Source organism: Ochlerotatus camptorhynchus, unplaced genomic scaffold, assembly GCF_037179485.1.
Source record: "Ochlerotatus camptorhynchus isolate MF236.1 unplaced genomic scaffold, CSIRO-AGI_Acam_v1.1 ptg000467l, whole genome shotgun sequence".
NCBI lineage: Eukaryota > Metazoa > Arthropoda > Insecta > Diptera > Culicidae > Ochlerotatus > Ochlerotatus camptorhynchus.
In genome coordinates this window covers 2167979-2192923 of record NW_027040953.1, presented here as the reverse complement: position 1 = coordinate 2192923, position 24945 = coordinate 2167979, and positions in this window count along the sequence as shown.

Below are 24945 nucleotides of genomic sequence, written 5' to 3'. Positions count from 1 at the left end.
TGTTCGGTTGCAATTATTCGTATTGAATTTCTTCAAGACCTTCTCAATGCTTGCTTCTTGCGATAAGTGTATTTTCCCGATATCCTCTAGTACAACCCGTACCCATCTTGAAGAACTGCAATATCTGCCTTTTCACTTCTTCCACCGTCTTGATTTGCACTCCCATGATCAGCAGGTCATCGACGTATATGACAAGGTAGACATCATCGTTCCCCCTCTCATCGATCTGGGTATACAAGCAATAGTCAAGGTGCGATCTCCTGAATCCAAGCGTCAACAATATCTGATTCAACTTCTCGTTCCAGCACTGCTGGGGGCCTGCTTGAGATTATAAAATGACTATTGCAGCAGGCAAACTGTTCCAGGATCCGCTCTGGTACTATTAGGTATGGCCATGTCGATTATTTATTGTAGCTCGCCATGCAGGAACGCCGTCTTCACATCCATTTGGTGGATAACTAGTCCTCTTTGTAACGCGACAGCTAAAGCCACCCTAATTGTTGACTTCTGGGGAAACCCTTTCACGATCAACCTAGCCTTGTGTCTTACAATATTTCCGTCAGCATCTTCCTTTACACAGAATATCCACTTTGGTTGCAAAGGTTTCACTCCTGTCGGACGCTTCACCAGCCGCCACACCTGGTTACTTATCATCGATTCCAGTTCATCATGGACAGCTGCTAGCCAGGCAGTGGTTCCAATCGTCGCGTCCTTCGATCTCCTCGTAGGATGATGGTGAATCTGGGAGCCTGCGCTCCCGTTCGCTGCACCTAGTGGTTGACTCCTGACAGTCGTCACTTCTTTGTTGAGAAGGGAGCGCCCCAGGATTTACTTCCTCTTCCAATTACAGGACCTTCAACGCGTGGTAGATCTTCAACAGCGTTGTTTGATGCCTTCCCCTCTGACTCGTGCAGTGTGGAGATCACCAAGGGAACTTGAGATGCTTCATGGAGTTGCTCTGCATATGGAAAACATTCTTGATTGAACTTCACATCTCTTGCGATCACTATTTTGCTTGCTTCTCTATCCCAGAGCCGGTATCCAATCAATACCGTCTCGCGACTATTGGGGTCCAACTTTTTCCTCTGTTGGATAGGGATCCATGCCATAGCCTTACACCCAAAAATACTTATCTGGTATGGCTTCACGTTCATCCATTTCTCAGCCGGAGTTACATGTCCAGCCAATGCCACCGTAGGACAACGGTTCAAGAGGTACGTTTCAGTTTGAGCCACCTCTGACCACAAGGTCTACGGAACCAGCGAGTCAATCAATATTAATCTTACCTTTCGAACCAGGGTCCAATTGAAACGCTCAGCTGCCCCGTTTTGCTGAGGGGAATAAGCTACCGTTGGTTGAACTTGAATGCCTCACTTCTTGTAGCAATTGCATTGTTCATTCGAGACGAATTCCCGGCCTTGATCCGCGGTGAGCTTACTGATTTATGTCTGCCATTGAGTTGTAGCCATAGCTTCATACTCTGTAAAACAACGGAACACCTCTGATTTGCGCTTGTTTGGGTAGATTACGGCAAAATGCGTCCAGTCGTCGACGCGATCAACTCCATGCCGGCGGATCAATGGGGCCACATAAATCCGAATGAACTCGCTCCAACGGACTTGTGGCACGTTCTCCACACCGTCAAATGATTCCCGACCCGACTGCTTGGCCATCACACACGTATCGCAAAAACCAATTGAATTGAGCTTATCCACAACACCTGTAGCCATTTAGGGCTTCACAAGATTGTTCAAATCTTGTTGACTTGCATGGCCCTAGCACCGATGTCACAATTTGCTTGTCTCGGTCACGCTTACATTGGCCTGTCTCATAGGCCCCGACACCCATTTCCAGCTGGTACAAATTTCCACACAGATCCGAATTACACCGATCAGTTCTCCATCCTTTTGGAATTCCGCACGATCTAGACCTCCACGACTTGTGAATGACACGTTGATTCCAGCCTGCTTCCTAACCGAGAGCAGGTTTTCTCGTAGATTCGGGAATAGCGCTTCGTTCTGTATGTGAAATTCAATTCCTTTGTTAGTCATATCTTTAATTTTACCAGCAAACTTCCCAACTAGGGCCACATCAATAATAAACGGATCCTTCAGTTTTCGCATGGACGGGATTTCTAATGATTTTTATTTAGTTTAGTTTAGTTTAGTATACGTCAATCACCGATTGCTCGTGCTCAATCTCGCAAGCAAGCCAAATGATAGAGGCATAATTCCTCTACCTCATACTGTTATTCGTTTTCGAAATTGCGCTTTCATTCGCGAGAAATCGCCAACTGACGGGTTTGTTTACAAATGCAATTACGCCCAAATCTCAAATCACTTCGGATCTATGCTGGTAGAAATCGAAATTAAAATTCTAGCCAACATAATTCTAACAGCAATCAAGGAGTTCAAGGACCTTGGTCATTGCCACGAGATCCTGACCAACAGAGCTACTATTTGCCACATCATGCTGTACTTAAACCAACGAGTACAAAGTTACGTGTTGTATTTGACGCCAAGGTGAAGTCTAACGGATTATCCCTCAACGAAGTTCTGATGATTGGCCCGAAGATTCGGAACGATCCAGTGAGGTCTATGGTTCAACTAGCGAAAGAGGAAAGAGCCAACTTTCCTGCAGCTGCAGAGGCGATATTAGAGGGCTGCTACATGGACGATAGATTGAGTGGTGCCCCAACACTTGCATCCACGAAGCAACTGCGAAGTGATATCGAGGAGTTTATGATGAAAGGAAAATTTCCTATCCGAAAATGGTGTACCAACGACGACGAAATTCTTGAGGGTGTTCCGGATCAAGACCGTGAAAAGCTAGTTCGAATAGGAGATTCTGGTACCAACGAAGTGATTCGAGCCTTAGGTGTTCTGTGGGACCCAAGATGTGATCAATTCCTGTTTTGGAAAAGCCCGGAACTGATGCAACCGGATGTGAAGGTGACTAAAAGGATTGTTCTCTCTCAAATCGCCAAACCGTTTGATCCCCTTGACCTCATATCACCTGTGATCGTTTTGGCTAAGTCCATCATGCAGCAATTGTGGGCTGATGGTCTGGGATGGGACGAGACCCTAGAGGGCGAGTTGTTGAGTATTGGAGGTGACCTTACATCAGTCGTTGGTACAACTGAACGAGATACGAATACCTAGATGTGTTATGGCTCCTGGAGCTCAACGTATTGAGATTCACGGCTTCTCTGATGCGTCGTGTACTGCTTATGGTGCTTGTGTTTATTTGGGTTGTGTTCAGGAGTCGGAATCGATTCACCTCGAATTGGTTTCGGATTTGACAACCGAAGCTTTTCTCGCCGCTTTGGATCGTTTTATCAACCGTCGTGAAATGGTTCGTAAATCATGTCAGATAACGGGACCAATTTTATTGGTGCTTCGAAAGAACTGCTCAAACGAGAAATTGAGTGGGAATTCATTCCGCCTAGATCACCCAACTTTGGGGGTTTGTGGGAGGCAGGAGTAAAGGTTGTCAAGTCCCACATATATCGAATTTTGGGCAACGCAATTTTGACGTTTGAGGAGTTCGGAACAGTATTGACCCACATCGAAGCCATAGTGAATTCCCGACCCTTGTGAGGACCCGAACGAGCCGCTTCCGATAACACCTGCTCATTTGATGATTGGAAGACCATTGGAACCGATTTTGAAGCCGTCGTACTCCGATGTAGCAGTGAACCGTCTGTCTCGCTATCAGTATATGAACAATTTGCGTGATCGGTTTTGGGCAAAGTGGTCGCATGATTATCTATCAACGCTTCAATCGAGGGCAAAGTGGACAAAAAGTGAACCAAACGTGAAAATGGGTACTATTGTGCTACTGATGGAAGACAATCTACCAGTTCAGTCATGGAGGTTGGGTCAAATTGTTGCACTTTACCCGGAAAGGGATGACGTGATCAGAGTCGCCGACGTGAAGACTGCAACGGGAGTATTCCGGCGCTCCATTCGAAAGTTGGCGCCTCTTCCTATTACCGACAACGACCTATCGAAGATTTCCTCTTTTGGAATGGTATTCCAACCGGCGGGAGTATGTACGCGATGAACGCTTCCAAAAGGAAAATGAACGACGTCGTCGGATGGTGCATCCTGATTGGCTGACGCAGCCGAAGAAATAGTATAAAAGCAAACAGCATTGCAATTCATTTTTTTTTTTTCATTAGCTGCTTGAACGTCAAGCAGTACAGTTCGGTCTTTGCTCGCTCTGTCGAGTTTTTCGATTAACCTATAGTTTGTTACAAACGTTCGCAGATATACTGCACGTCGCGTCGTCAGCAGTGTCGGTCGCATAGCGTGATGGGAAGACAGCGCTCTCGGAGCAGACTTCGTGACCAAGCGGAGAAGAAGAACAGTGGTGAGGGTAGCTCGGTACCTACCTCAAATGTGTACGCTACTCTGCCCACCGATGTTGGAAATACCAACCCAGTCCAGGTGAAGCGGACGAAAAAGAGGAAGAAGAATCAAGGACAGTCCGATGGTACGAGCGGACGCGACGATGTTACCGCGACGAACGCCAGCGACATCGGTGATTTCGGCGACGCCGTCGAAACCGAGAATTCTGCCGGCCCGAGTGCGGTGAAAATCAAGCTTCCTCCACTGGTGGTGAAGCAAGTACCATTCAACACGCTGATTGGCGATCTCTCATCGCTGGGCGTTGCCGCTGAGTTTAAGCTCGGCAGGATCGGCACCAAGGTGATGCTGCGAACAAAAGCGGAGTACGAAGTGGCCGTGAAATATCTGAAGGATTCCAAGGCGGAATTCTTCACGCACGACATCCCCGGTGAGAAGCCCTTCAAGGTAGTAATCAGGGGTCTACCAAATTTCGACCCAATGATGGTCGAAGCTGAAATCAACCGGTACAAGCTAGCCCCAATCGCTGTATTCCGAATGACAAGGAGAGACGAAAACGTGAAGACGTACCCGGATTGCCTCTTCCTGGTGCACTTCCAGAAAGGGACGGTGACTCTCAATGCGCTGCAAGCCATCCGATCGATCTACTCCATCATCGTACGATGGGAGCCATACCGTGGCGGCCATCGTGACGTAACGCAGTGCCAGCGGTGCCTCAATTTTGGTCACGGTACCCGCAACTGCAACATCAAGCCACGCTGGAGCAACTGCGCTCAAGAACACGCCACTTCCAACTGCCCTGCGGATGGAGCCGTGGTGTTAAAATGCGCCAACTGTGGTGGTGCACATCAAGGTTCCGACAGACAGTGCTCCAAACGCGAGGACTTCAAACGCATCCGAAAGCAGGCGTCAAGCAACAATCAACCAGGACGCAAGAAGGACAAAACCCCAGCATTCAGGACGGAGGATTTTCCGCCTCTTCGTGCTCCCCAGCAAAGGCAAGCGAATTCGTGGGTGCAACCCGCCCCTCCTCAAGAAGCTTCCGGTGATTCTGCTGGCCAAAGCTCTCCACCCCCCCTGGATTCTGGAGACAACCAACAACGCAAAACAACAACCCCGATCTGTTCTCAGCGGATGAACTGATGGAAATTTTCGTCAACATGTCCGGTGCTCTTCGTAAGTGCCGCAATAAGCCCAAACAGATCCAAGTGCTCGGTAAGTTCATCATCCAGTATGGCGTCTAAACCGCTAACTATCGTCACCTGGAATGCTTGCTCTGTAAGATCAAAAAAAGGTTGAGCTTGCCGACTTCCTCGGCAAGCACAGCATCGACATGGGCCTTCTAACCGAGACCCATCTAAAGTCCGGCGACAGCTTCTGGTTGCGTGACCACAATATTATCCGGCTTGATCGCACCAGCTCCAGGGGGGGGGGGGGGTGGTGTTGCGGTCGTCGTCAAGAAAGGAATAAAATACCACACTCTGTCCCATATCGGCACCTCTATCATCGAGGCCCTTGGTGTGGAGATGGAGTCGTTGACTGGATACGTCCAGTTCATCGCCGTCTACTGCCCTCGACAGTGTGCCGCCAGCAGTGGACTAGCGGCTAAATTTAAGAAGGACCTGTCCTCCATCACCCGTACCGGTTCCCACTTCGTAGTTGGAGGAGATCTGAATGCTCGCCATGAGGCCTGGCGGAACTACCAGCAGAACCAGAACGGTCGTCTCCTGTTCGACCACTCACAGCATGGGCTGTACTCCGTTTGGTTTTCGGATGAACCAACATTCATCTCACCGGCGGGCAACCCATCGACGCTAGACCTGTTCCTGACAAATATCGGCTTGTCCAAGCCGGTAGCCTTGAACGAACTCAGCTCCGACCACCAACCGGTGGTGTCTGAGCTGGGCTGCAACGTGGCTCCTGCTTCAAGCCTGCGCAAGGACTATCATCAAGTAAACTGAGCCCATTCTCCTTCCGGAACAGTTTGGGTTCAGAAAGGGGCACTCCATCAATCACCAGCTAGTGCGGGTGATGAATAACATCCGAAGTAACAAAGCTGTATCCAAGTCCACAGTCATGGCCTTGATAGACGTTGAGAAAGCGTTTGATAATGTCTGGCACAATGGGCTTGTATACAAGCTTTGTAACTTCAACTTTCCATTACATCTGGTTAAAATCACCCGTAGCTACCTCCAGCAAAGGTCGTTTAAGGTATCGTTGAATGGTTGTCTTTCAGACACGTTTTCCATCCCAGCAGGAGTCCCGCAAGGCAGTCTGATGGGCCCCTTGCTATACAGCATTTACACTTCCGACATTCCTCCCCTCGGTGACGGTTGCGTGTTTTTCCTGTTCGCAGATGATACCGCAATAGCCGTCAAAGGAAGGATGCCTCGCGAAATAACGAACAAACTTCAACGATGCCTTAACGCCTTTGCTGATTATGCCACCACGTGGAAAATCAAAATCAATGCTTCCAAAACACAAACAATCATGTTCCTCCATTGGCAATCACCCAAACTAAAACCGGCTCCCTCTTGTACTGTAATCATGGATGGCACAAGGGTTGAGTGGTCCGCCGAAGTAACCTATCTCGGGATGTTGTTTGACGAAAAGCTCCTATTCCGCTCGCATGTGGAGAAAACCGTAGTCAAGTGTTCCGCCTTGGTTAGGTGTCTGTATCCGCTGATTTGCCGCAGATCCCGCCTCTCAAGGGTGAACAAACTGGCCGTCTACAAACAAATAATAGCACCTGCGATCCTCTACGCAGCTCCGGTGTGGGAATCATGTGCACAGACTCACAGGAACAAAATCCAGGTCGCTCAGAATAGAGTGCTGAGGATGGTTCTTGATCGTCCTTTCGACACTATAATAACAAATTTACATGAAGAGGCAGGCATTGCCAAAATAGATTCCAAAATTAACGAAATTAAGACTAAATTTGCACAAAAATGTAATTTATCAGAACATGCTTTGATAAGCAATTTGTATATAGTAGGTTAGGTGTACATAGTAGTTGTAGGTTAGTTGTAGTTGTAAATAGTAGTTATACGTAGTCTCCTTTTTCCAATTCAAATCAAACCAATCCCACCAAGGTGGTCATACTTTAAAATAGGCCTGATAGGACTAGGAACTGTAAATAATAATTAAAATCTCAAATGTACTAAAGTTGAAAAGACGCATCTGTGTCACTTAAAAATTCATACATGTAAACCACACAATCACAAGAAATAAAGATCATTTAAATGGCAAAAAAAAAAATTCATTTTTCATTCTGTATCCTGCATTTAACCATTGAAGAGGAAGCAGCGAATAAATAAAGGCAGAATTGATAACAGTGTCTCATTCTTTTCGTCCGAGAAGGGAGATTTCCTGAGTGCTTCGTCCAGTTCCTGTTCCACTGGTTGCATGTGGTGATCGATTCATCTTCCATAAGTTCCACTTAGTGGACACTTTTAAAAGAGTTGAACTTTCCTGTTTCCCTGCTCATCGGAGCCTTGTGTTCGGAAGTTTTGCCGTGGTCCTTCGAGAGAAAGAGAGGTTTACTTCGCTGGTGGCTGTAGTGGTTACAGCTGTTGGCAGCTCAACGACTGGTGGCTGAAGAGTTATCGGCGACCCAATGTTCCTACGCTGTCCGCTGTGGTAAGTAATTGATTCAAAATCATTAATTTTTTTTAATGGGAATGCTCGATCTCTTAAAGATAATGAGGACGAGCTATTTAACTTTTGGAGAGTTCATAACGAGCATATTGCCGTTATAACTGAAACATTCCTTAAACCAGACCATAAGGTCAAAAGGGACGCAAATTATTTCATTTATAGAAATGATCGTCATGATGGAGCCAGTGGTGGCGTTGCCATCATTGTTCATAGACGGGTCAAACAACAAATTCTTTCTTCTATCTACTTTCAATTAACAATATAAAACATTTATGGAACATAAGGCAGTGTGGCAGTGTGTTTCACATGACGTGTTCCGGAGTGTCTCGTGCCCTGTCTGGTTACTTCACATCCCATCGGAAAAACCTCTTTTGGATGTGCGATAAATGTGCGGAACTTTTTGAGAATTCGCACCTCCGATCAATCACCAATTTGGCAGTTGAAAAATCACCGCTGCTTTCTCTCACGGAAGCTATCGCGAATTTGCAGACGGAAATTAAACAGTTGTCATCAAAGCCTGTCCCGTCAATTCTGCCACCTGCTGTCAACCGATGGCCAACACTTGAAGCAACTCGACCATCAAAACGATTTCGTGGATCCGACTCTGTGGTGCCTAAAACATCTGAGTGTCAGTCTGGTTCAAAACTGTTGGGTCAGAACGTCATCTCTGTACCTACATGTGAAAAACTGGCGGCAAAATTCTGGCTCTGCTTGTCCCGTATCCAACGTGATGTGAGCAACGAAGCAATCTCTGAAATGGTGAAAGCCAACCTGGAACTCGAAAATGAACCTGATGTTGTGAAATTGGTCGCCAAAGGAACCGACACCAGTAACATGACCTTTATTTCATTCAAAGTCGGTCTAGACCCAGCTTTGAAGAAGAGAGCTTTGGATCCGTCATCTTGGCCCGAAGGAGTTCTATTCCGTGAATTCTAAGATCACTCGGCTCAAAAATTTCGGAGACCATCTGGTGTGAATCTAACACCCATGCCAGTGACACCGCAGACGACGTTTGCAGCAAATCAACCGATGGATGGACCCCGGGACGCGCAAAAATAAGCATTTTGGAAGCCTCTTATCCACTCAGCACAGTCGCGCCGATAAATGGTGAATGCAGTCGAAGTCGTCCCGGCCCTGTGTCTGATGTGCGAGAAGAGGTCTTCCAGCTTGCTTGTCTAGGCAAGTATCAACATAATTTTCATAATTTCCTGCCGGATGATGATTCCCTCCTCAGATCACCAACTTGTTCTGCCGGGAGTACCTCCAGCCAACATGGACAATGCCTTGAACGTCCCCTACCTATGTCGGGACGCGCCGAAAATTCCTACACGCCGGCATCTCGTGACAACAGTTGTGGAATTGCTGGTGACAACGATGTTTGGCTTTACTTCCAAAACGTACGTGGTCTAAGAACCAAAATTGACGACCTGGTTGTAGCGGTATGTGATTGCAATTACGATGTCATCATATTGATAGAAACGGGCCTTGACGACAGCATCAACTCACTGCAACTTTTTGGTACTGACTTTAATGTATTTCGCTGCGATCGCAGTGCTCGTAATAGCCTCCAGATCGTAGTCGGGACGTAGGTGTTATCGATGCCCATTTAGCTACTCTTCGTGAATTACGTGATGCAACTCCAGATGGTGACCTTTTGCTTGCTTGTGGTGACTACAATCAACCACACATAGCATGGGATTGTCTTGATGATGGAATCTTAAACCTTGATCCTTCCACGACGTCTGCTGCCAGTGTTGCTCTGATGGATGGAACGAGCTTCCTGAATATCCGGCAATACAACTCTATTCGCAATCACCTGGGGCGCATCCTAGATTTGGTTTTCTGTGATTCCGATTGCAACATTGTAGTTAACGAAGCGGTGTCCCCATTGCTGGCTATTGATTTGCATCATCCACCGATTTTATTCTCCTTACCAATTCAATCCGATTGTGTTGACCGTGTGGAATCCCTTGATGCTGGTGAACATACGCTCGACTACTCAAAAATCGACTTCGTCATGCTCAACGAGTTCCTGATGAGCTGTGATTGGAGCAGTATTCTGGCAACAAATGACGTCAACGATATGGCAGCACAATTTTGCAACATAATTTGCAATTGGCTCACCGATAACACTCCAAGACGAAAACCTCCTATATCTCCTGCTTGGAGTTCTCCTCTCCTGCGGCTTTTGAAACGCGATAAAAATTCCTGGCAGCGTAAACTTCGCCGACATCGAACTTCTGAAACAAAACGCAACTTTCATCGCGCTTGCAACGCCTATCGTAAGCTTAATTCAACCCTATACAAGTCATATGTCTTGCGTGTCCAGACCAATTTACGTAGAAATCCCAAGAGCTTCTGGAAGTTTGTGAACTCCAAGCGAAAATCGTCGAATATTCCTTCATCCGTATTTTTTGGCGATTTGGAGTCTACTTCTATGCTCGAATCGTGTGATCTATTTTCCCGCCACGTCAGTTCAGTTTTTTTCGGATTCAGCCGCCAACGCAGATGAAGTAGAAATGCTGGACCCTAAACTTACGTTTGACTTACACCGTTGAATGGTAATCACTAAGGCTAATCGTCAGCTTGGTTTTATATCAAGAATCTCAAGAGATTTTTCGGATCCGTACTGTTTAAAAGCACTGTACTGTTCACTCGTTCGTCCGATTATCGAGACTGCATCTGTTGTTTGGACTCCCTACCAACTTTCCTGGAACATCAGAATAGAACGTATCCAAAAAACATTCATTCGTCGAGCATTAAGACAACTTCCTTGGAGAGATCCACTAAACTTACCTCCGTATGCTGAGAGATGTCGCTTGCTAAGCATGGACACGTTACAACGACGGCGACAAATTCAACAGGCAACATTCGTCGCGAAGTTATTAAGTGGTGAAATTGACTCTACCCACTTACTCTCTTGCTTGAACTTTCGTGCGCCAAGCAGATTTCTACGCTCAACGTTCCTATTGCGTCAAGACTCACACCGCTCTTCTTTTGGACAACATGAACCTGTTACGAGTATGATTCGCACGTTTTCTACAGTTGAAGAGTTGTTCGAGTTTGGGGAACCTGCTGCTCAATTCCAGAGACGTATTATTAACTCCAGATACATTTAGTATTTGTTATGGCTTCTGGTTCATTAAGACTTATTGTCAGATGGATGTATTAAATAAAAATAAAAATAAAATAAAAATAAAAATAATTTTGATCCAAATATTCCTTTCAAAACAAAGATGATCTTAATGTTCTAGAATATTTGACTATAAAGATCTATGATTGAAGTAAGAGCTGCATCAGTACCAAAAAGCGAGATTCATTCAATTATAAAAGACGACGATATAAGCTCTTGTTCTATTTGAAAAAATGTCCGTAGGAGGCAATATCAAAGAACACTTGATCCTGCTATGACCAGTGGTGTTGAGTACTTGGCACTGATGAAGTCTGCAAGTAGTAGACGAAATACGCATATATGTCAAAAGATAAGCAATTATAGCGGAATTTAAAGGAAATAAACCAACACACGCAAAGCTCTTCATTCAATAAACAGGTAAAAATAGGTGTTCAGATAACAGAATGAACTATTACTATGATATTTATTTAATTTATTGCTCAACAAATCAATAGCTCAATGAGGTATGATTGCAACCTTTGATATAATTTTGTTATGTAACACCACCCGGAATTTATCTCGGGATTAACCGACACTTTGGAAACTTTTTAGTATTTACAAAGAATTCCAACACAAAAATTTAAGCAATCAATTAAAATCAAATTTAATTAAATGAAATGAAATTAGACACATTTGATCCGTACTGTAGCTTTTTAAAATATTTACATTTCTGTAATAGCTCAATTTGATATTGGTTTGTAGTTGTAAAGCTCAACAACTCTATTATTCATGAAATATGCCAATAGCTACTTGCCTATTTTACCTATTGTATCGATCAAACCAATGGTAAACATATTTCTTCAGATTCCATAGCCTTAATATCAAAATGTGCTATTGGTTAGATATATTATTCTACTCGGGTTCAGACAATTAACAGCATCCAAAAGCCACTACACTTTCAACTCATTACACATACTGAACGCCGGAGTGCAACCGGCAAGTTCGGAGATATAAAATTATCCCACTTCCTTCCCCGGTGTATCCTTGAATGAAGCGTCAAGCCATATTGGAATACAGCTACATAGCAACTCCGAAAATCCGATAGACACAGAGCATCGGAGTAAAATTCTGCTCCATTTGTGCCAAACTATTTAAAGCCAGCATCAGCCGCCGCTCTGCCACCGAAAGCCGATTAGTAGAATGGTGTAGCTGCAGCAGAACATGGCAACAAATTGCCACCCCTCAATGCCCCACCACGCCCGTCCCGTCCCAATCACGACTTATGGGTAATTGAAACAGCACTAATCCCTTCAACCAACCAACTCTGCCTATCTGCTTGTGTATGGCGGCTTTCATCGTTTTAGGCTGACGACGATGACGATGACGATCATGTATAGAAAGCTAGTCGATACTTTGTTGTAATAATAACGATAATCCGACGACCGCCCAAACCAAGCCCCAATGTCGTCCCGCATCCTAGCATCCGAAGAAGGTGGGAAAAGTGCGTTTCTACTACAGACCATACAGAAGCACATCGCTCGATAGTTGGCTTTATTGCTTATAGTTGTCGCCTTTATGGCTCTTATGATGAGCATCGTCGTCACTGCCGTCGAGGGTGAAGGAGAAGTTTTTCGGTGATAATGATATTATATCGGGAGAGCAGGAATGAATGACAAAGTTTGCCGTTCTGATTATGGCCATATTGAGTGGGAATTAGCAGAGGTGGAACTTTGTAATTGGTTGATTAGTGCCCAGCGGAGCAGTTTCGTTGTGCGGGTTTTGAATGGAAACAATTGGCCACTTGTTGATTTGATGGAAGGATGAGAAGACATTCAAATGGCTAATCTACAAATGGAACGCAGAAGAATGTAAATTTCTCGGCTGGTTCTCGTAGTAAATATCCCAACTGGGGAGACAGCACATGCCATCCATCAATCATTGTTTGCTACCTTCTCTTCGTCCAGGAAACGGTCACGTGCCAAATCAACTACTGCTCCTGTATGCCATATTAAAATATTAAGCGGCAGGGAAGCGAGCCGAGGCATACAGACAGACAGGCATACAGGTACAACCCAATCATGTCAATAAATTATTGTCACTTCCGAACACACCACCGCTAGGGGCGAAGCGCGCACGAGGAGTCCCTCTTCGGTGGCCCCAGTGCAGTAGTGCGGTGGCAACAACAATTCACAGACGTGTCAATTTTAATTAAAATTTATTTCAATATAAACGGTTTATTTTGTGTGACTTCAAAGCGGGGGTGGCACTCATAATAGACTGACACAGGCGCTTAGCTGCCATCGAGTTGTAGATGCAGGAAACGCGATGAGGGGTACTTTTTCTAAACTCAAACAACCAAGTCAATGCGTGTGCCCATGTGCGTCATGTTGTACTTGGAACAAGGAGAGGCGCGCAGCAAATTGGGGTTAATCGAATAACAAACATAATTTCCCGGCTACACACCGGACACGAGCAGGCGAGAGACAGCAGGCCGGAAGAACTCGGAACAGGATCGCGCGCGTGCACCGGTGAGCGCCAAACGCAAAAAATCAATTATATTAATTGACACGCTTTTTAGCGGGGAGAAATTTATACTGTGGGTGGTGCGAATTGAGGCGAGAGGCAATTGCCAATTTAGGGGCAGATGAAATGCTGTTTTTGGATTATTGGCTGCTCATTAGCTGTTTGAAAAAAAGGTTTGATTTGAATTTTTGACTCCGCTGGGGCCATTATCCGGGGCTGTGGAAATTCATAATTAAAAAATAAACCTAGAGTGGAATATAATTTATTATGAGATTTATTCCTCCCTTTATTTTTACTACATTAATTGTTTACAAAAAGATATGTTTTGCCTCCAATGATTCAGCAGTCTCCAGCACTAAACAGAGTATTTTGTGCTTACCTTGAAAAAAAGAAAAAGAAAAATAAGGGTTGTGTCCAAAGTACGACCGCATTGTGGACGTAGGACTGCGAGATTATTTTTGCTGCTCCATTATATTAGTAGCAAAACTAAAATTTAACTCCATAAAAAATAATTCATTATTCAATTTTTTGAAATTGTGTGGTTATTAAATAAATCCTAAAATTAAGATTGAATTTAAGAAATTAGAACATAAGTTCCTTTATTATTCATAACGATGTTCCAAATGGGTTCACCCAACTTTCGGAAACTTACTTATTGTTAGTCATGGCAAAAAATTTCTAAAAGCGTAGGTTAGTCATGCACTGAGTGACCGACGCTTTCAGAAATTTCTCCATACGAATAAGTAAAAGTGACTCACACTCTGAGTTAGTTTCATTTCCAGTGTACAACGCAACGAACACCCCTTTACAGCAATGACGTTTATATAAGGTCTGGGTCAACAGGCAGCTTGCTGGTCTTCTTCTTCTTTGTATTCGCATTTCAAGCTTATTGCTCAGCACATATTAGCTTATTGCGTGCTCTCAACTTAGGCTGTGTTCCATTTGTCGAATTTTTACTTAAATTTGACAGATAGAAAATTTTCAAATAAACCAGCTATTCCAGCAGACTTATTTCTGACAGACAAGGAATCAATTTTGACAGACGCTTTCTCAAAAATCGACCGATCAACAACAAAGTGTCAAATCTAATTGAAAATTTTCCAAATGGAACACAGCCTTAGTGTTCCAAATGCACTTCCACAGTTATTAATTGAGAGCTTTCGATGCCAATACCAATGCATGGATTTGTAAATTGTGTGGCAAGCACAAAGATACTCTATGCCCTGCTCGTTGATGCGCGTAGCTACCCTGTGATAACTAGCGACCGTTACGCGTCGAGGGGTACTCGTCGTCACATTCCCCCGGCCGTAAACCATTGTATCTGGCTTCCGGTTCAACACCATCTACGACGTCGAGTAATGTCAGCTTTACCACGGGTCTCCGTAATGTTCCGTTCGCCGTCCGTATCCACGCTTGCCGGAACCGTCCATCCTTTCCTTGAATGGCCTGGTTCACCTTTCCTATGATCCACTGATTTCTTTCCGTTTCCTCCACGATCAGCACCAGATCTCCTTCCCCTATCTCCTTCACTTCCACGAACCACTACGTCCTTCTCGAAATCACCGGTAAGTACTCCTTGATCCAACGCTTCCATATTTCGTCTGTCAAGTGGTGGGCAAGCATCCATCTGTAGAGGTGTGATGTGGAATACTAAAGGGTGATACGGTCAAAATTTGGTCAAGGGAAAACGCGTGTAAATCGGTGAAATCGTTTATTTAAAAAATCAAATTAAATTTCTTTTTCAAGTTCAATTTGTATAAAATTCAGGAAAAATATTCAGTTAGGCTTCCGCTTTTCCAAATCCGAATTGCCGGGCCTTACGCTTGACCCCTGCCATCAGATTTTGTACAGCCACCTTGTCCACCTTCTTCGCCGCAGAAAGCCAGTTTGCCTTGAACTGCTGCTCGCCCTTAGCAGTTTTTTTGGTCTTCTTTAGGTTCCGCTTGACAATAGCCCAGTATTTCTCAATTGGGCGGAGCTCTGGCGTGTTGGGAGGGTTCTTGTCCTTGGGAACCACCTGCACGTTGTTGGCGGCGTACCACTCCATCGCCTTTTTACCGTAATGGCAAGATGCCAAATCCGGCCAAAACAGTACGGAACAACCGTGTTTCTTCAGGAAAGGCAGCAGACGTTTATTCAAACACTCTTTCACGTAAATTTCTTGGTTGACAGTCCCGGAAGCTATGAAAATGCTGCTTTTCAAGCCACAGGTACAGATGGCTTGCCAAACCAGATATTTCTTTGCGAACGTTGACAGTTTCATGTGCTTGAAAACATCTGCTACCTTTCCCCTTCCTTTTGCCGTATAAAACTCCTGTCCCGGAAGCTGCTTGTAGTCGGCTTTGACGTAGGTTTCGTCGTCCATTACCACGCAGTCAAACTTCGTCAGCATCGTCGTGTACAGCCTCCGGGATCGCGCTTTGGCCGTCGTATTTTGTTTATCATCGCGATTTGGAGTCACTACCTTCTTGTAAGTCGATAGTCCGGCTCGTTTTTTGGCTCGATGCACGGTTGTAGACGATACACCCAGCTTATTTGCGGCATCTCGGAGAGAGAGGTTAGGGTTTCGCTTGAAACTACCGGCAACTCTCTTTGTCGTCTCAGCGGCTTCCGGTTTTCGATTTCCCCCCGATCCAGACTTCCTGGCTGTCGACAAACGTTCCCCAAACACTTTAATTACATTTGTGACGGTTGATTTGACAACTTTTAGCGATTTTGCCAACTTTGCGTGCGAGTAGCTCGGATTTTCGCGATGCGCGAGCAACATTTTGATACGCTGCTCTTCTTGCTTGGACGGCATTTTGACAACTGAAGAGTGAATTCCAAAATCAAAATAGGAGCAACATTCTACACACACACACCTTCAAAATGAGGGGTGTTCAGGTTTTTTAAATGCAAAATTGAAAGAAATACGTCAAGTTGATATTGACCAAATTTTGACCGTATCACCCTTTAATTCGTAAATCAGAGATTCGGAATAAATATTATAGTTTGACTAATATGAATTGATTTATATGGAGTTGTAATAGTCACTCATCGCTCTGAATAAGAAATTCCTCATTTCCCTGATTCTAAGTTCGGAGAGACGACAATACAAGTCGTCTGCAAGAGTAAATAGTCGAGGTTTTCCCCTTCCAGCAATCGTATATAAGGCGGTTGCCTTCGAGTCGGCATTCATGAAGCAGTTCAGTTCGGTCTTTGCTCGCTTTGTCGAGTTGTTCGATAAATCTATAGTTTGTTACAAACGTTCGCAGATATACTGCACGTCGCGTCGTCAGTAGTGTCGGTCGCATCACGTGATGGGAAGACAGCGCTCTCGGAGCCGACTTCGTGACCAAGCGGAGAAAAAGAACAGTGGTGAGGGTAGCTCGGTACCTAGCTCAAATAGGTACGCTACTCTGCCAACCGATGTTGGAAATACCAACCCAGTCCCGGTGAAGCGGACGAAAAAGAGGAAGAAGAACCAAGGACAGTCCGATGGTACGAGCGGACGCGACGATGTTACCGCGACGAACGCCAGCGACATCGGTGATTTCGGCGACGCCGTCGAAACCGAGAATTCTGCCGGCCCGAGTGCGGTGAAAGTCAAGCTTCCTCCACTGGTGGTGAAGGTAGTGCCACTCAAGACGCTCATTGGCGATTTCGCATCGCTGGGCATCGCAGCTGAGTACAAGATCAGCAGGATCGGCACTAAGGTGATGCTCCGGACGAAAGCGGAGTACGAAGTGGCCGTGAAATATCTGAAGGATTCCAAGGCGGAATTCTTCACGCACGACATCCCCGGTGAGAAGCCCTTCAAGGTAGTCATCAGGGGTCTACCAAATTTCGACCCCAAGATGGTCGAAGCTGAAATCAACCGGTACAAGCTAGCCCCAATCGCTGTATTCCGAATGACAAGGAGAGACGAAAACGTGAAGACGTACCCGGATTGCCTCTTCCTGGTGCACTTCCAGAAAGGGACGGTGACTCTCAATGCGCTGCAAGCCATCCGATCGATCTACTCCATCATCGTACGATGGGAGCCATACCGTGGCGGCCATCGTGACGTAACGCAGTGCCAGCGGTGCCTCAATTTTGGTCACGGTACCCGCAACTGCAACATCAAGCCACGCTGCAGCAACTGCGCTCAAGAACACGCCACTTCCAACTGCCCTGCGGATGGAGCCGTGGCGTTAAAATGCGCCAACTGTGGTGGTGCACATCAAGGTTCCGACAGACAGTGCTCCAAACGCGAGGACTTCAAACGCATCCGAAAGCAGGCGTCAAGCAACAATCAACCAGGACGCAAGAAGGACAAAACCCCAGCATTCAGGACGGAGGATTTTCCGCCTCTTCGTGCTCCCCAGCAAAGGCAAGCGAATTCGCGGGTGCAACCCGCCCCTCCTCAAGAAGCTTCCGGTGATTCTGCTGGCCAAAGCTCTCCATCCCCCCCTGGATTCTGGAGACAACCAACAACGCAAAACAACAACCCCGATCTGTTCTCAGCGGATGAACTGATGGAAATTTTCGTCAACAATTCCGGTGCTCTTCATAAGTGCCGCAATAAGCCCGAACAGATCCAAGTGCTCGGTAAGTTCATCATCCAGTATGGCGTCTAAACCGCTAACTATCGTCACCTGGAACGCTTGCTCCGTAAGAGCAAAAAGGATTGAGCTTGCCGACTTCCTCCGCAAGCACAGCATCGACGTGGGCCTTCTAACCGAGACCCATCTAAAGTCCGGCGACAGCTTCTGGTTGCCTGACCACAATATTATCCGGCTTGATCGCACCAGCTCCAGGGGGGGTGGTGTTGCGGTCGTCGTCAAGAAAGGAATAAAATACCACACTCTGTCCCATATCCGCACCTCTATCATCGAGGCCCTTGGTGTGGAGGTGGAGTCGTCGACTGGATACGTCCAGTTCATCGCCGTCTACTGCCCTCGACAGTGTGCCGCCAGCAGTGGACTAGCGGCTAAATTTAAGAAGGACCTGTCCACCATCACCCGTACCGGTTCCCGCTTCGTAGTTGGAGGAGATCTGAATGCTCGCCATGAGGCCTGGCGGAACTACCAGCAGAACCAGAACGGTCGTCTGCTGTTCGACCATTCGCAGCATGGGCTGTACTCCGTTTGGTTCTCGGACGAGCCAACATTCATCTCACCGGCAGGCAACCCATCGACGCTAGACCTGTTTCTTTCAAATACCGGCTTGTCCAAGCCGGTAGCCTTAAACGAACTCAGCTCCGACCATCAACCGGTGGTGGCTGAACTGGGATACAACGTAGCTGCTGCTCCAAGCCTGCGCAAGGACTACCATCGCGTAAACTGGGCCCAGTTTGGACGCGTGGTAGACAGGCACATCATCGACAACCCGCCGCTTGACTCCGTGGAGGACATCGACCGAGCGTTGGAAGTACTCCACCAAGCCATAACCGTGGCTGACGAGGCGTGCGTCCGACGAGTTCCTGTGAGGGGTAAGTTTATTGCTATTGATTCCCACACCCAACTCTTAATTCGCCTGAGAAATGTTCGTAGACGCCAGTTTCAGAGGACTGGAGATCTAGCGAGGAAACGTGAAATGGCCAATCTGAACAAGGAGATTGCTTCCAGAATGGTCTCACTCCGGAACGAAAGTTTCGGGCGGCTTGTCCAGAATCTGGACGACCGCTCCAGACCATTCTGGAAAGTTGCCAAGGTCTTAAAGACGCACCCTAAACCCATTCCGCCACTAAAAGATGAAAATGATGACGATCGGCTCATAATCACCCCTCAGGAGAAAGCAAATGCGATTGGTGAGCATATTGCCAAATCGCACTTGCTTGGCTCCAACATCCAAAGTCCGCTCGAAGTTCAGGTTGAGCAATGCGTACTCAACCTTGATTCCTCCCCTTGTGCCATCCCTCCGGAGGATAGAATCACAGTGGAACAGATTTGCTCAGCGCTGAAATGCACCAAAAACATGAAGGCCCCCGGGTTTGACGGAATATTCAACCTAGTGTTGAAAAATCTCAGCATGAAGGTTCACTCTCTGCTGGCTGCTGTCTTCAACAGATGCTTGGAACTGCACTACTTTCCAAGTATCTGGAAGACAGCGAAAATCATACCTATCCGCAAACCCGGGAAGGACCCAACGCTAGCTTCAAGCTACAGAGCAATCAGCCTCCTTTCAGCGCTGAGCAAATTGTTCGAAAAACTCATTCTCAATTGTTTGCTCAAGTTTGTCGAGGAAAATAACATTCTCCTTCCGGAACAGTTTGGGTTCAGAAAGGGGCACTCCACCAATCACCAGCTAGTGCGGGTGATGAATAACATCCGAAGTAACAAAGCAGTATCCAAGTCCACAGCCATGGCATTGTTAGACGTTGAGAAAGCGTTTGATAATGTCTGGCACAATGGGCTTGTATACAAGCTTTGTAACTTCAACTTTCCATTACATCTGGTTAAAATCACCCGTAGCTACCTCCAGCAAAGGTCGTTTAAGGTATCGTTGAATGGTTGTCTTTCCGACACGTTTTCCATCCCAGCAGGAGTCCCGCAAGGCAGTCTGCTGGGACCCTTGCTTTACAGCATTTACACTTCCGACATTCCTCCCCTTGGAGACGGTTGCGTGTTCTTCCTGTTCGCAGATGATACCGCAATAGCCGTCAAAGGAAGGAAGCCTCGCGAAATAATGAACAAACTTCAACGATGCCTTAACGCCTTTGCTGATTATGACACCACGTGGAAAATCAAAATCAATGCCTCCAAAACACAAGCGATCATGTTCCTCCATCGGCAATCGCCCAAACTGAAACCGGCTCCATCTTGTACTGTAATCATGGATGGCACAAGGGTGGAGTGGTCAGGATTTTCAATAGTTAACCATTGATAAACAACTATCATATTAACACCAAACAAATCTTAAATTCAATCCAAATAAAATGGTGTAATTATAATGTAATTCCATTCATAAATGACCATGCTATAAGCGTTCAAAACCTGACACCATTTCGTCACACAATTTTTTTTAATTGCATTCCAGTGTAGTCCAAAGTAAAAAAAATCAGCTCTATATTCTTATGGATTTATTTGATATTCTAGCAACTATAAGTCCCACTTGAAAGTAATCTGGGAATTTCCCTAGCTTCTCAAAGATTTTTTTTTAAGACAGTCGAATAAACAATTACTAAATGAACGAAAACCTCCCATAATTTGACGTGAAATTACTGAAGCCTGATGAATGTGGGCGTCTTAGTGGAATACCTGTATAATGAGAGAGAGAAGGATTAGTATTTTCCATTTAATTCCACTACTTTATTTGCTTATCCTTGACAGATACGCGTATTTCGTCTACAATGTGCAGACTTCTTCAGTGTTTTGTACTAATACTCGACTGAAGAAAAACATCGCATTTACCGAATATATATTAACACAGGTACAGTTTCATTTAGAAACTAGGTAAACTTAAATTTAATTTTCTATAGGAACAGGTACTCCGCTGCTTACTCGTTGATGTGTCGTAGGTAGTAACTTGAAAAGCCATGTGTGTCCGTTTCCTTGATCCCTGTTGAGTAAAGTTGAATTACGTTGTTTGTTGATCTCGAGGCTTTCTGCAACATCCAATTTCCATGGTGTAGATACGGTTCGTAAAATCGTGATGTCCTCCGTCGATAGTTGGTGGTCCTCTGTGAAGATGTGTTCTGCAACCTTTGATTTGAAATCATATGTTAGGCCTTTTTCCTCTTGCTTTTTGGCCTTATTAACCTCCGCTATATGTTCTTTAAATCTAGTTGCTAAAGTTCTCTTGGTTTGTCCTACATATACTTTGTTACAATGATTACAGCTTATTTTATATACACCTGCTTTTCCTTAAACATTAACTGGGTCTTTAGTGGATCCTAACAATGATTTCAACTGGTTATGTCTACTGGTGAAAACTAAATCTAATCCGATTTGTTTTAACTGTGATCTTAGCTTACAAGTAATATCTTGATCAAATGGAACGGACACTCGTTTCAATGGTTCAGGTGCTGCGGTGAGGGTTGTAAATAATCTCCTTTGTAGAATTCTCGCTTTTTTATCGATGATTGCCTGGATTGTGGTCTCCTTGTATCCGTTGAGTCTTGCTGTTTCGAAGATGTACTGTAATTCCTTAACCTTTCTTGTATGGTTGAGTAGAAGAGTCTGCATTCGATGAATCATGTGGTGAAAGGCGGCCATTTTCTGCTGGAACGAATGGTTGGAAGTATAGGGGATAACTCTTTTGGTGCTTGTTGGTTTCCTGTAAATTTCGTATTCAAGCGAGGAAGATGGTGACGATTCCCTGATGACTAAAAGATCTAGAAATGCTAGTTTCCTGTCTTTTTCTACCTCGTGAGTGAATTTGATATCCTTGTGATTTCTGTTGATCTCATCTAAAATTTGTGGAAGGGCTTCCCGTTTAACTACGCTGAAGATATCGTCAACAAACCTCCACCAACGGTTTGGTAATAGTCCTTTCTCCTTCAGGATTGTCTCCAAGTTGGCCATGAAAAGGGGGATAGGGGGTTTCCCATTGGGACTCCTTTCGTCTGCTTGTAGAAGTTACCTCGGAAAGAGAAGTAGTTCTCTTCCATACAAAGGCGGGTCAGCTTAAGGTACGTCCTAACCTTGTTTCTCCATGCTGCATCCTCTCGTTGTGTTAATAGCCAGTCCTCCAAATGGTTGATCGGTTCTTTGACCGGTACGCTGGGAAAAAGAGCTGTGACGTCGAAAGATACCATAATCTCGGGTCGGAGGCGAACCAGCCTAAGGCTGAAAGCCTCCTAAATAAAGCTAAATTAATTAATTAATTAACCATAATCTCGTCCTCGTTGATGTCTCCTGAAGATTGTAGTTGCTGGGCGAACTCCTGGGTGTTACTAATTGCTTTACTCTGGAACTGATTCGGCATACTCTGGAACTCTTTGACTAGCCACTTCGCTAGTTTGTGGATGGGGGAACCAACTGCAGACACGATCTCTCGCATTTCATTTCCTGGTTTGTGGACTTTGGGGAGACCTTTGATCCTGGGTAGAATGGGATTGGGTTCCCGTTAACGACCTGCTCCATCTCCTAATATCGATTTGCACTCCTTCAGTGCTTTCTCCACGCGTTTCACTATGTTCTGTAAGGGGTCTACTCGAAGCTGTCTATACGGTCCGTTGTTAATCTTCGTTGTCATCTGATTATCGTAATCGTCCTTGTCCATGATATCGACCGCGTTTCCCTTGTCTGCCTTCACGTAGTATACTGCTTTACTTTTTAGTTCCTTTACAATCCGTATTTCTTTTTCGTTGGCGCGACTTTGTTCCTGTCCGTCCTTGATTATGTTAGATGTGATAGTCCTAACCGTATTCTGTGATGTTGTCGGAAGCGTCTTGGTAATCGCTGTTTCTACGTCAATGATGATCTGCTCCACGTCTGGCTTGGTTGTAACCGCGTATCCTAGCCCCTTGTTGAGGTGTGTCAATTGTTCTTCCGTGAAGTTACGAATAAACTTGCTTCTTTGGGAGCAATAAACTATTAGAAATTAGAAATAGACTAGTGGAAAGTAGCAATTGAAAATCAAAAAGATGCAATTTAGAAAATATTCTTCCAATCAGTAAAACCATAAAACAGCAACTAAAAATTCAAAAGTTGCATCAGAAAACCAAAAGCAATAATAGAACAAATAAATTTAAGCAATAAAAATAATCTAGAATGTTGCATAAGTGATTGAAGAATGTCCAATAAATCTAAAGTATGGGTCATTCCGCGCTAAGTGACCGAGAAAACAAACAAAAGTATAATTGACCTCTTTCGATCTGGACCAAATTTGGAGGAGATGTTTTTTGTAGTCTTTCTTTTAAGAATCTAATTTTTTGGGATGTTCGAAGCACTTCTCGGGCCATGGGAGCACTACTTTCTTTTTCAGTATCTGCAGACAATATAAAGCTACAATTCACACGATAGATATCACTTATAGATAAAAAGTAATTTGCGTATTACCTGAGATGCAGCAGTTTGAAGCAAAGAATAACTAAAATTATAAAAAAACACATGTGTGTCATTTTGCTTTTCATTTTTCTCGCCTACTGTTTCAAATGTTTTTGAAGTATAAAAAGTTGGAAGGGTTGTATACTAGATACGACCGCAGGGTTGGCGTTGGATAACGTCTGTTATGTGTTGTACTTAATTGTGTATATTATATTTTAGGAATATTCCTTTATAACTCTTTTGCGAAAGTTTGGTGGCCCTAAAAAGGGCCGTTTTGTTGGGCTGATATTGTTGGGTCTGCTCTACTCTGTCGCCCTGGAGGAGCTTTGGAATGATGTTGGTAGTTTGATGGGGCTTACCCGTTCCTTTTCGAAGGATTTTCCACCGTCTATCAATCGACGGCCCAGAAGATTTTTATGATGAATTCACCGGGGGGACTAGTCCCAGTGTTTGCAATTTTCTCCACCTTGCTCGGACACTTTGTAATACAAACTGCTCCTGATGCACCTTTTCACTATGCACACAACGCGCGATTGGGAGATTGCCTTATGCTGCTTGACCACTTAAGCTAATAGTCGTCACAGGAACACTTTCGGATCACTCAAGGAAATAGTTAATTAATTGCACTACTGGATTGGGTTTACTTTTCTCTTTAATCTACGACCGGACTACAGCAGAAAACGGGATGTATCGCTTCCGACGGTATATTTTGTACTATCCTATATTTACAATTTGTTTTATCTCCTATCTATGTACAAATGGCAAAATGACCACTACAAGTGGACGCTATCGTGTGTTGCGCATGCGCGCAGCATCCTACTCATCTCTCTCTTCATCGATTAGGGTTACTGATACATAATTTTAGAGCACTTTCAATTTATAGGATTAAGTTTTAACTATAAGTTTAGCTGTAGGATTTAGTTAGTTCATTTAGGTTAAGTAGATTTCAGTTCATTTAGGATTAATTTAGTTTAAGTTTAGTTCAACATCCATCATTCCGGCCACCTTGAACTAACTAGGTTGGTTCAACACTATTTACAAATTCAAAAATAATCTCTCTCCTGCTCTCGGAACTACAGCTCAACGAATCGTTTCGCTTTGGCTTGGACAGCGAAATCTGGACGACGTGAGTGGTCGGTAACGTTCGGCTTGTTGTGACTACCGGGGTTACTGAACTCGACGCAGAGAGAGTTGGTGATAAGCAATGTCCATTGCTCTTCGTTGGTGTCATCGACTGGGGATAGAAAAGACCAGGTAGACTTGACAAGATACATAGAGGGTATTGGAACCGCAATTACCTGCTGGTTTCCCACGAAGGCCTCGAGCAAAT